Raw genomic sequence first — 13,422 nt, forward strand, 5'->3', positions numbered from 1 at the left:
GCGGGTTGAGCACTTTGGGCGAAACCCTAGAGTCGAGGACTCTAGATGAAAATCCTGGTGGTCGCGAACCAGGTGGAAGACTGGACAGGTCGGGAATCAAACATCCAACAGAAAAGTCTTGAAGACTCGAACGCTGAGTAAAAATCCAGTCAATCTGGAGGACCGGTCTAGCAATAGGTAAACTCTCCTAAGAGGAGTAGGTGAGGACGCGCTCTTCGAAGAGGGAATAGTAGGCGTCAATTCGACTAGAGTTTCAGCAAAACTCAAATTCAAAACTGGACAGTCCGAAGACTATCAAAATAATTTATTATTTTATATTTTATTGTGCTAACTCTATTTTACAGGGTATATTTTATATTTGGACTAATATTCCTTGCAGGAAGTGGTGTTCAAGGCGCCTTCCATGGAGCTTGAAGACGCCTCCGATGAACAGTGTTCAAGGCGCCGTCCATGGAGCTTGAAGGCGCCTTCGATGAACAGTGTTCAAGGTGCCTTCCATGGAGCTTGAAGGCACGTTCGGAGAGATAAAATTTGTAGAACGCGGATGTTATCGACAATCGAAGTTGTGAGGATAAGAATCAAGCTAGAGGTGCCTTCCATGGAGGCTGAAGGCACCTTCAGCAACCTATTTAAGGCAGGTTCAAGTAGAGCCTTTACAACACTTGATCTTCGTATTCTTTCTACTGTGCGCTGCTCAAAAGATGATCCGACGAAATCGTAACGCAATCCAACAATCGGAAGCCCAAAATTCCTTGCTCTTAGTTGTCGGTATACTTTCAATTATACTTTAATTATTGTACTTGTAATTTATGGATTGATTAGTGTATTGCTCATTAAAAGCACTCTCACGTGCGGGCTTGGAGTAGGAGCCGCCACCGGCTCCGAACCAAGTAAAAGAAAAGTGTTAGCGCTTGTGTCATTTTGCTTCTACTCTATTTCTATCGTCCACTTCGTTATTCTGTGCTTTCCGAAAAGCGTGAAAAAGCCACAAGCACTATTCACCCTCCCCTCTAGCGCATCTCGATCCTACGGAATGTCACAAGAGAAGTTATCCCTAGAGTTGACTGTGAGGAATCTAGTGTGACTAAGGTTTCTAAGAAGCCTAGAAAGGTCATTAAGAAGGTATTAAGGGAAATTATCCCTAATGAGTACCTAGAGCACCCAAGGAGAACCAATAGATTTTGAGTTCGTAAGAGTGTATTCTCTACACCCTAGATGGGTTTAGAGAATGTCAACTTTAATTGAAAGGATGGTTAATCCAACATTGGTGAAGTTGGCACTTTAGGGCATTTTCAAGGTATTGCTACCCTTTTAAAATAAAGGATTAATATTTACTCTTTGGAAGAATAAAATATGTTAAAATTTGAAGATTTAGACCTAATTAAATTGGCACAATTAGGTTAGAGGTTAAAGAAATACCAAATTGGATTTTTGACAATTTCTTAAGGAGATAAGGACAATTTTGGCTTTATTTCTAAATTTAGCATTTAGTTAGAGACACTTAGATAGATAATCTAGGTATTTTTTTTACTAAATTGCCATGTGTTTCTTGCCCTATCATATGTCATGTCATCATTTCACACATGCATATTTCCATGATATCTTGACACATTCGTACATGCACACTACAACAAATTTGTTAAAAGACAACGGTTTTTGAGGGAACTGTTGTTAATTTGACAAAAGACAACGGTTTTTGACAAAACCGTTGTCTTTTAGCTCTAAAGAAAAACAAAAGACAATGGTTTTTGTAAAAACCGTTGTCGTTGAGTGAATTGTTTTATAATCAACAACACATTTTACAACGATTTCCTAAAACCGTTGTTTTTAAGCGCATTTTTTAGAGGATTACACATTTTACAACGGTTTTTAAACCATTGTAAACCTAATTCTTTTGTTCCATTGCCCTGGTTTAATGTCTTCCCCTCTCCGAAATATATTTTGGCGCGTGTTTTCCCTCCCTTAGTCTTCGGGAACCCTAGGCAACTGTGTCTTTCTCCTCTCCTCATCCCGCGATCTCTTCACGTTCCCTCTCCTCACACAATCTCCTCTTCCCGATCTTCTCACATAATCTTCTCCACTCCTCACACGTTTTTGCCTTCCACCCCTTTGCACGAACCCCTCTCCTCAAAACTCCTCTCTGGCTAAACCTCTCTCGTAGACTCTCACCACCATCTTTTGGTTTGTTGCTATTCCTTCTCCCATATGAGCCTGTCTCTCGCAATGTCCGGCGAACGAGGAGCATATGGAGGTGGTCGCCGTGGTGGTGGATGGGGTGGTCGGGGTCCTGTTGATGACGGCAGATCGCGTGGTGGCGGAGGAAGGGGTGGGTATGCTCCGGCTCCTCACTCTCAGGAATCGTCGATGACTCCGTCCGCATCGTATCGTCCTTCGCCACCGGCCACAGCAGCAGATTCGCCTTCGTCCTCTTCTATCGGCGAAGAACTCCGACATCTCACGATCGCCGAGCCCACGAAGGAGCAGACTCCTCAACCGGCGGCGCCTCCGGCCTCTAGCAAGGGTTTGAGGCATCCGGCTCGGCTGGATTTCGGCACCGTCGGAAGGTCGTGCTTAGTTAGGGCTAACCATTTCCTTGTCGAGATTGCCGACAATACTCTTTTCCACTATGATGTAAGTTTCTATGTTTCTCTTTTGTTATGCATCGTTCTTCCCATTTGATGGAGAATACCTTGTTCTGAACTTGTAGGTGAGTATAGTGCCCGAATCAGTGTCCAGAGCTACCAATAGAAAAATCATCTCTGAGCTTGTCAAGGTGCATAAGGATAAAGCCTTTGGGAAGGAGAATGCCAGCTTATGATGGAAGGAAGAGCCTGTATATGGCTGGTACTTTTCCTTTTGAGTCAAAGGAGTTCACGGTTTCACTGCCTGAAAATGATGGAAGGTACTGTTTCTCAACTGAAGCTTTATGCTGACCGTATCTGTTAAAATCGTGTGGTTTTCCTCTTCTTCAGGAAGGCCAAGGATTTTAGAGTGATTATTAAGCTTGTTGGAAACACAAGCATACACAACCTGAAGGAGTTTTTAGCTGGTCGACAGATTGAGGCACCTCAAGAAGTCATTCAAGCCCTTGATATTGTTCTTAGGGAGTCTCCATCTACCAAGTACTTCTGTTTCCTTTTATTTCTGTACAATTTTCTCAAGTACTATATTATTGTTAATATTATTTTCGTTGCAACTTGTTCTGCTTCAGGTATACTTCGGTAGCACGGTCCTTCTTTTCCCCGAGCTTTGGGCATCGGGCACCCATTGGAAAGGCTTAGAATGCTGGAGGGGCTACTATCAAAGCCTTCGACCAACACAAATGGGCTTGTCTTTGAACAAAGGTAAGTCTTGCTGGAAGTGTTCTTTGGTTTATCTATTTTGAGGAAACTATCAATTCATCTAGGCTATATTCCATTATCAAAAGTTTCAAGTTCCAATGTTTAAATGTAATTGGGTTGAGAATAATAAAGTTTCAAATTATCTCAGATTTCATTCTTTTGCAGACCTAGTAAGTATTAGGAAAAATGTTTACCACGAGCAAGAAGATCCTAAAGGATAAGGGTGCAGAGCCGACTGAGTTGGAAGACACTGTGGCTCAGGCTAGTTGCCTTCATCTTTCATATCGCATTGTTCTGATATTTTGGTTGAGATCCCAATTGAACTGTTCATATTCATAGCAGGCATTCTTTGATCTGGAGAATGCGAACCAGGAGTTGAAGAGTGACTTGAAGGATCTTTACATTAATTCAGCAGTGTTAGTTTGTTATGTCAATCATGTTGGCGTTTCCAAATTTTGTTTTGTGAATTTATAGATAATGCTTATTTTATTTAAGTTTTATGGTTTTGGTATAGGCAAATCGATATGCCTGGCAATAGGAAAGCTGTTGTTATTCACATTCCATACAGGCTGCGAAAAGCCTACAAAAAGATTCATGTTAGGCTGGTTAGAGAACTGGAAAAGAAGTTCAGTGGGAAGGTAAATAGTATTAAGACACTTCATTTCAATTAATCATGTGCAAGTCTTTGATTGCAGTTAAGTCTATTAATTGAAGATGTTTATGTCAAATTGACTAACTATAAGATTTGACATTGAAAACTAATATATACACTTTTGACTGGTAGCCATTTAGCTTGTATGTCGCTATTGCAAACATTTGTTGGTGATATTTAAATGTATTTGCAAACTTTCATTATTCCATTCAATGCCGACAGGCCAATTCTATTGGTGCGATCGGAGTTGGCAGAATGTATACAAGATCATATTTATGAATAGGTGCGTTCAAGTTTATGTAAGTTCATTACCTTGTTTTAGCTAAAGTTTATATAAGTTCATTATCTTTAGTAAGAAGCCACTTCTTGCTTCTTTGGAATCCATTTTCAGCTATGCTTGTCTTTCCCTTCTTATGATTATTACATCTTATGAAATGCTCATTCTAGGCTATATTCCATTATTCTTATACTGGAATGCATGAAATATTTTTCAACATCTTAAGATTTTGAGATGTTCAAACATATATATCATTTGCTGGTAAACACATTTCTGTAGGACTAACACACTTGTCAGATTATGATGAACTGATTAACTTTGAGCATCATGAATTGTTTCCTTTCTTAATGGACAGTTTTCTGCAGATTAGGATTTACACGTAAAGGAGGTGAGCTAGATAAATATTTTGAGCAGTTACCTGATTTATGAACATGATAATACATGGGGAAAATGCAGGAGCAAGACCAATTTAATTAATAGTATTGAGATTCTTGTTTTCTTTGGGAATGAAAATGGTTTCTCAATCAAACAAAATTGAAAATATTTGGAATTTGCAATTTGTTGGACATGATGAATGGCCGGAATGGGTTAAAGTTGGATGAAAATAACTTACACTTTGTTGAGAATCACAATGACCAAGTTCATTCACATAGTTGTTTCGACTTACTTATGGCAAACCAAACCAAACCAATTTAGCAATCACTATATGCAAGATACACAAACTATCTAGACTTACCTAGAGTTGCTCTGATCTGACTGCTTTTTTCTTCCCAATGTATTCTGCCCTCCTTTATTTGTTGTTACTAGCTACAGGGATTGTTGGTTTATTCCGTGTAAGGCTTCACCTTGACTTAAGCTGGGTGGTGTTATCATATTTGATTATGTATAGCTCATGTGTACTTGGTATGTGTTAGATTCAACTTCATCTGCTTGCTAAGACGTTTTTGCCAATCCTGGTTTCAGTCCTTGTCCACTGCACACTTTTGCTCTATTTCATGCACAAGATGATTTAATTCAATTACTTTATTTCTTTAACTTATCTACTATACTATTTATCCAACTTTGTACAATTAGCCTTGAACTAACAAAAGAAATGAATTTGAAGGGTTGGAACAGCCATATGAACCAGTTTCATAAACTTTTTTCGTGCTCACTTGCTTCACTACTCATGAAATTGTGAAGCGGCAACGTTTCTCGTGCTTATTTGGCCATTCTTTTTTTTCTATGGCTTTAACTATATTTTATTTTCATAACAGGGAGAAATTGCTGGGTTTGCAAGCTGGGTATGCAGAAAAAGAACCAGGGAGAAATTGCTGGGTTTGCAAGTTGGGTTTGCATGGTTGTGGTCTTATAAACTTAATTTTGTGGTTTCATCTTTTGTGGTTGTCATGATTGGATACTACTTGTGGTCATGTTTGGATAGCTTGTAGTAATTGTATATAATTGTTTATAAACTTAAGTGAATGTACACATGTACCGATTTTTGTTTGAGACAAGATGTATATATAAATTAAAGACAACTAATCGAATGTATATATGTTGAAAACTATTTTTGTGAATGTATAAATGTTACGTTGTACCAGTTTGTGTGCAATGGCCATGGTTTTAACCGTTGTGAAAAGTACATATATAGACATGCAACTGAATGTACAAAGACAACGATTTTTAACCGTTGTGAAAAGTATTCTAAGACAATGGTTTTAAACTAAATTTTGAAGAAAGACAACAGTGTATATGTTGTTAAAAGTATATCTGCGATCAAATTTTTGCAAAACTGACAATTACAACGGTTTTATACTGTTGCAGAACTGTTGTCTTTGGTATTAAAAGACAACACTTTAAATCCGTTGCATGACTGTTGTCTAATGTGATCAAAGACAACGGTTTTAAACCGTTGTCTTTTACCGCACATTTAACAACAGTGTCAGTTACAACGGGTTTAAAGGGCCTATGACAACGGTTTTTAACCGTTGTCTTTTAATGTTTTTGTTGTAGTGACATCATATTATCCTTGATATATTTTTAGAGTTTATTTTTGAAAATATGCATATGATATATGTCATGATCATTTTCATGTATTATTTTAACTCCTTGTAATTAAGGACAATGACATTAATTATCAAATGACATCCTAGATGGAGATCAAAATTTAAAATGCCTAGTTAGAAATGCATAATCCCTTAGATTAGAGAAAATTAATATCTACATCTCACAAGAACTATAAGTTGGCTTGTATGTGTTTTGATGTATATAGATACACGTGAGATGTTAGGAAGATGAACAAAACTTAAGATATTGATTTAGTGTATCTATTTGAGTTTTAGTCTCATAAAAACACATAGATTATGTGTTATCCAATCATTGGAAAAGAAAGTGTACAAGTCATGTGCATTTAGCCCAAAGATCATGATTAGAAATTGGTTTTAAAAAATAATTTCAAAAATATTTTGAAAAAACTTGGTGAATACTATTTATTGATAACAATCACCATTGAATAGTTAGACACAAACTTATGAGAAATATTAAAGTTTTCAATGGTTTTAAATTACATGTCAATATTTAAAAATAGAGGTTATATTCATAGAAAATTATTTTTTCCTGATAGTATATGACAAAAGTAATGTCTACCCAAAGTTTCATGATTTTTAAAATTTTATAAAATTATTTATGTATTTCTAAAATTTAGTCTGAAATTGAAATAAAAAATTCAATTATGATAATCGATTGGATCAATCGATTACCACACCCCAATCGATTAGGGCAACCGATTAGAGTGAATTTTCATGAGCACAAAGGCTCATAGAATCAATCAAGTGATCGATTAAAAGGTCTAATCGATTAGGTCAGTCAATTAGCACTACGGTAGTTGATTGAAACCCAACTTCAATCGATTCGGAGAGGTTGTAATCAATTGGTAGCTGAAACCAATCGATTAAAATATTATTTTGGTTGAAATGGTCTAATTTCAATCCACTAAGCCTCATTTAGTTGAGTTAACCATCCTTAACCCTCTAAAATGCATTTATAAGTATTTAAGAGAAGTTTTCTTGATAAAAATAATGATGGAATGGTTAAGGAAGACCAACATAGAGTTTAGGAGAAGGTTTAGTTTCAAAGTTAAATTTTGAACCTCAAAACTTTAATTTTGAGTTTCCTAAAGGTTTAGAAATTCTAAATCATTATTGGCGCAATGATAGAATTTTAGAGCATATTTTAAAGGAGAGTTTCTCCTTAAAAGCATGATTTAGATATTTTTTTTTGGAAGATTGGAAAGTTTTATTGAAACGAATGAATGCTTTAGGGTGAGCATACAATGTATGCTCAAGGGTGAGCATAGAGTACAATGAAAGGTATGAGACTTTCATTGATTTACTTTGACAAAATTAACTCTTAAGGGGAAGAGTTTTTGATGTTTGTCAAAGGAGGAGAAAATATGGGGTTTAATTAAAAAACTCACACATTCATTCTTCGAGCATAGGATGAAATTGGAATTGGGCTTATATGAGTTAGTCTAACTAAAAAATATTATCAAACATAAAAAAGGGAGAGATTGTTAGTACAATTATCCCTGGGTCAAAGTTGACTAGTTTGACTCAAGCTTAAATTTTGATGTTTGACAATATATGGAGATTGCAAGTGCATTTTTCCATTTGGGAGATTGTTGGTGCAATTCTCCATTGGTCAAAGGTTGACCAGTTTGATATAAGAAAATAGTCATATAGGTCAAGGTTGACTGGATACTTAATTGAAAAAGTCCTAACTAGAAGTTAGGCAAGAGTAAGACTAACAGGATGGTTAGCAGAAGAAGAAAAATCAAATGAGTCATAGAGGATCGGACACTTGATATATGAAGTCTCAGTGAGTGAAGTCGGGCAGTGAAGAAAGTCTTGATGAGTGAAGTCAAGCAGATGGAAAGTGCTGGTGAGTGAAGTCGGGCAAATGGAAAGTCTTAGTGAGTGAAGCTAGACAATTGGAAAGTCCTGGAGAGTGAAACCAGGTAATTGGGAAGTCCTAATGAGTGAAGGTAGATAGTGAGAAAACACCGATGAGTGAAGCCAGGTAGGAAGTCCTAGTGAGTGAATCTAGGCAATGAGAAAATTCTAGTGAGTAAAGTCAAGTGAAAAAATCCTAGTGAGTGAAGTTAGATGGAGAAAAGTCCTGTTGAGTGAAGCCAAATATTAAAAAATCTAGGTAGGTCAAACATTGACCGAACACCTAGTGTTTGGAAGTCCAAGGGGTCATGAAGGATCGGACACTTGACAAGAGAAGAAAAGTCTAAGTGAGTCAAAGGTTGATCAGACACCTAGTATTTGGAAGTCTAAGTGAGTCATAGAGGACCGAACACTTGACACGAGGAGAAAAGTCCAAGTGGGTCAAAGGATTGACCGGACATTTGGTGAAGAAGTCCTAGCAAGTCAAGGGTGATCGGAAGCTAGGCAATTAGGAGTTCCAACAGGTCATGGTTGACCGGATATTAGACAAAGAACCCTAGGACTCAGGTTTAGGATCTAGGGTTGCCAAATCAATTGGGACAATCAATTTGGCTGATCTTAAGTGATTAAGCTCTAGCTTAATCGCTTAAAGCTCAAAAATCACGGGAATAGAAGGGAGTTGAATTGCTTAGGGTAAGTGATTCAGTAGGCCTTAAGTTATTAAGGTAATCACTTAAGAAACCTTCTATTCGAGACTTAAACAATTAAGATCACCCTTAATCACTTAAGGCTCAAAGCTAAGCAATTCAATATGCCTTAAGCGATTAAGGTAGTCGCTTAATAAACCTTCTATTCGAGACAGAAGTTGTGGTAAGCGATTAAGAAGGGAAGCTTAATTGCTTACGACATTTCTCGTGATAGAGTAGAAAGGAACGAAATCGATCAGGCTAATCAATTTCAACCCTCTTAAGTGATTGAGCTAATCACTTAAGGTTGGAAATATAGATGTTCTACAGGTTTTAAGTAGGTTGTTGACATGGTAATCACTTAAGGAGAAGCTTAAGCAATTAAGGCACCCGAGGTAACCCTAGAAAAGGGCTTTTCGTGACCGTTCTCAATAACAACACTAAATGCCAGTTCTTGAGTTTTGGGGGAGACAAGTGCAACTGCAATTCCCACCTTCAAGAGGTATATTTAAGCAACAAGAAGAGAGCAAGCTAAGATTTTATTATTGTAATCTTATGTAAGATTTCATTGTATTTGCTCTTGCTCTTCTTGGTGTATTTTGTGTTGTGAACTTGTACGAGGCTTCTCCACTTCCGGATTATTTCTAAGAATAAGTGTTTTTCATAGTATATAAGTGTGCACTATATGGATCCTTAGATTAGTCACCTCAGGGAGGTGGATACCAAGTAAATTCTTATATTAGCATTGGAGGGTTCTTCGCTTCAAGTGTTCCACTACAAATCATCTTCGTTGAAGCGAGTGAGCTATTCAACAAAATGGAGTACGGGGGTGATTGGCTGGTGATAACTCTCGACAAAGAAATTTCTGAGGGTCCAAGCAACTGTATAGGATCTAGGCAACCGAGGATATGGGAGACCGGAGCAGCTTCCAGGTGACAGGAGATGACATTATCAGCAATTCAAGCAAGGTTATCAAGATGAAGTTTGACCCTTGCTTAGGTGATCGGAGGATGTACAAGCAATCAGAGAGATTTGTTAACGTTATCAAATGGATAAAAGTTGTAGTCACGTTAGCACCTCTACAAGAGACCAGGAAGGCACTAAGCGACCAGAGAAGTCCTATATAAGGAGTTTTGAGACAAAGCTTAAAAATAACTCATCTACATAGAATTTACTTTGTTCTCATGCTCTAAGTAGTGCTCTTTCACCTTCTATACTGCAACATGCATTTCATTTCTGATCGACAACACCTAGAGTAATATTTCCATTTGTTTTAGTGTTCTTAAACTTTTTATATTCTTTTTCTATAAGGATTCTCCACCTAGGAGAAATTAGAAATAAAAATCATATTTTATAACTATTGCATTTCTATACTTCTGGTTCGATTGATTAACTTGCATGCTTAAACTGTTAGCTAAATCTATTGCATGCTTTTATTGTATTTATCTTATTTGATTGAATCAATCTAAGTTAATTTTATTTTCACTGTGCTAACTCTGATTGATTCAACTATTTATTTACTATCTGCTCAATATTTAAAATACTTAACTTTATTTACTCGCTCCGGCATCGAGTCCAATCATACAATTTGGTATTAAAGCAGGTCAAGTTGATAATACACTAGGAAAGTATGGTTAGGTGCATTGTTGGACCCCGTGGTGGTTTTGATGTGATCAACCAAGTTTAAGTTAGGTCATGTTTGTTTTTCATCCCTATGTCTAAGTGTTTAGGAGCTTAGGAGCGTAGGAAGTCGAGCGGAATATGTAGCTAGCAAGGATGACATGGGAAGGGAGCCGACATGCTCGGTGCGTCCGAAGGACGAGAGAGCTGTGGAAGAATACACCGGTGGGTGAGAAGAACGTGCGTGACATTCGAGGGACGTAAAGCTGGGACGGAAGACTGCTCGAGGAGAAGGCCGAAAATTGGGTTCGGGTGAGCCCTATTTTGGTTGGTCGGAATCACCTAAACGCGTGAAGCTTCGGAAGTCAAAACAAAGGAGAAAGCAAGCTGGAAATGAAGCTCAAGGTGCCTTCATCAAGTATTGGAGGTGCCTCCACCTTGGAGGCACCTTCATGCTTGTTTGAGGCTCCTCAGCCCTGGTCAAAACGACCGTTGTCGACCGGATAGAGTTCTATCCATTCACCTGAGTTGAGGCGCCTTCGACCTACGGGATAGACTTTCCAAGGGCTATAAAAGGGCCCCTGGACCTAGGAATGAGACAACAATCAAGCGTTCAACTCTGTATTCATTTCTAGCAATAGTTCTAAGCTTCTAGTGTGTAAAAGGTTTCTCCGCCTTCAGAGAAGGAGATCTTTCAGAGCTTTTCTACTGCCTTGGATTAACAGTCTTCTTGGTTGTAACCAAGTAAATTGCCGAGTCTTTTTCTTTTAGTTTACTTTATTAATGTTGTATTTTTTTCTTTTGAGTTGAAAGTCTCGAGGATGGTATACGCTTTTATTTTTCAGGCAATTCACCCCCCTCTTGCTGGCCCCGCTGCACCAGTAAGTAGTATCAGAGCAAGACCACCTCAGAAGGACTAACCGTCGACTAAAGCACAAAGATCAAGACGATGGTCGGAACAAACATTCATCCCCCGAAGTTCGACAGAGACTTCGCTACGTGGAAACGCCAAATGGAGGTATTCTTCAAAACAGAGTTTGATATTTTTATTATTATGAAATATGGTTTTGTAGCACCTAAAGATAAGGAAGAATACAACTGGAAGAAGAAGAAGCAAGCCGATTTTGTGGCCAACCGAAAGACGGAGTTCCACCTGCTCAGCGTCCTGCCGCCCTAGGAGGTAAATCGGATCGGAAGCTATGACTCCGCTAAAGACCTCTGGGAAAACTTCCTGGAGCTCCACGAAAGCACCTCAGAAGCTAAATTAGCAAGGCGAGACATCCTCCGGACCCAGTTGACAAATCTCTTGATGAACAACAGCGAGAAGGTAGTGCAACTCTAGGCGAGAATCAAAGAACTGATAACGCAACTGACCAATCTTGTAGAATCAGTAACGAACCGAGATTCTATCCGGGATGCGCTCAACGCCTTCCCAAGAACTCCAGAGTGGGCATCCTTAGTAGATGCTTACTACATCTCTAAGGACTTTGAGGTAAGTACCTTAGAAAATTTATTCTCTACATTTGAACTTTACGAGTCTCGAATTGCAGAGCCTAAACAAGTAGAGAAGCCCAATCTCAATATTTCCCTACAAGCCGAAAAGGACAATCCCAACTCTGAAGCGTCGATCGACGAATCTGAAGCGTCTCTTTTGGTAAGAAAGTTAAATAAATTTATTAAAACTAATAAATTTAGTTCGCAGCTAAAAAAGCATCAACGCAATAAAAGGATGGTTCGATGCTACAACTGCAACGAGGAAGGACACATCAAGGATGACTGCTCCAAATTAAAGAAAAAGGACAAGGAGCAGTCTCAAAGACCAAAGTCCTCCAAACGTAAGAGTCTGAAGGCTACATGGGATGATTCTTCATCCTCCGAGTCAGGAGTCGAAGCCTTCTCAGGAATAGCACTGATGGTCAACCATCTCTTTGAAGATGACTCAGACTTAGAGATGAGCATAGATCAAGGGGGAGAATCAGAAGAGGAAAGCTACGATGAAGGGGGAGCATCACCAAGTGAGGTAAGTAAGGTACGTGCTCTCACCCCTACTCAGTCTTTTCAATTTATCAAAGTGCTTACGAAAGATCTAGCAAAATTAGAAAAAGAAAATGTTGAATTGAAAGTAAAATTAGCAAAAGCATGCCCCTTAGAAATGCATGATAATTTAAAATTAAAAAAAATGAGAAATTGAAAATTGAAATTGAAAAGTTGAAAAATGATCATGCATGCTTAAATAAATTTCAAAAATCAAAACTTAGAATTTATGAAAAATTAAATTGGTATACTAGAAAATATCAGGGACAACTTAGAAAAGTTCCTAGAACCTATGTACCCCCTAAGTTTCTGGTTAATCCAGTAGGAAGGAACCTTTACTGGTTTCCAAAATCTTTTCTAGACTAATTTTTTTTAAATAATAATAATAATAATAATAATTAAAACTTTCAGTGAGAAAATTAAACACTAAAATTTCTTTATGAGGCTTTGTCTAAGGAAGTGGTTGTTACTCCAATAACCAAGAAGGCCTAGTGCCTCGCCACGACCTGGAAGCCAAAATATTAGAATAAAAATATTTAATTAACTTTCTGATAAAGTATCAAAATTATAATTAAAATAATTCTTTAGAAAGTTTTTTAAAAAAATATTTTTTTTAGAAATTCTTCAAAAATATTTTTGAACTTAGAAAATTTTTTTTCTTGGATAAAATTTTTGTTTCAGAAATATTCTCAAATGATATTTTTATGAGATACGGCAAAGTAAATAACTCATAATAATTTACGGGAATTTTTAAATATTTTTCTGAATTTATTTGGAGGACGTATGACCGTGTTTAAGGGGATAAATTATTAGGCTTAGGATGGTGTTGAAAATCATCATTAGAATTAAGGGTTGGGAAGAACTTTAACCCCATCTCTAT

General features: G+C 37.5%; 2 long non-coding RNA genes across 2 annotated transcripts; both read left to right on the forward strand.

The window, feature by feature from the left end:
* Positions 1–2,493: 2,493 nt before the first annotated feature.
* LOC121982667 lies at positions 2,494–3,564 on the forward strand. Its single transcript, XR_006112178.1, has 5 exons — positions 2,494–2,631; positions 2,708–2,902; positions 2,973–3,122; positions 3,212–3,344; positions 3,507–3,564. It is a non-coding gene; the product is annotated as an uncharacterized LOC121982667 (long non-coding RNA).
* A 120-nt stretch (positions 3,565–3,684) lies between these two features.
* LOC121982668 lies at positions 3,685–5,588 on the forward strand. The gene is made up of 4 exons (XR_006112179.1): positions 3,685–3,757; positions 3,856–3,979; positions 4,216–4,276; positions 5,527–5,588. It is a non-coding gene; the product is annotated as an uncharacterized LOC121982668 (long non-coding RNA).
* Positions 5,589–13,422: the final 7,834 nt, after the last annotated feature.

Source organism: Zingiber officinale, chromosome 5A, assembly GCF_018446385.1.
Source record: "Zingiber officinale cultivar Zhangliang chromosome 5A, Zo_v1.1, whole genome shotgun sequence".
NCBI classification, from domain to species: domain Eukaryota; kingdom Viridiplantae; phylum Streptophyta; class Magnoliopsida; order Zingiberales; family Zingiberaceae; genus Zingiber; species Zingiber officinale.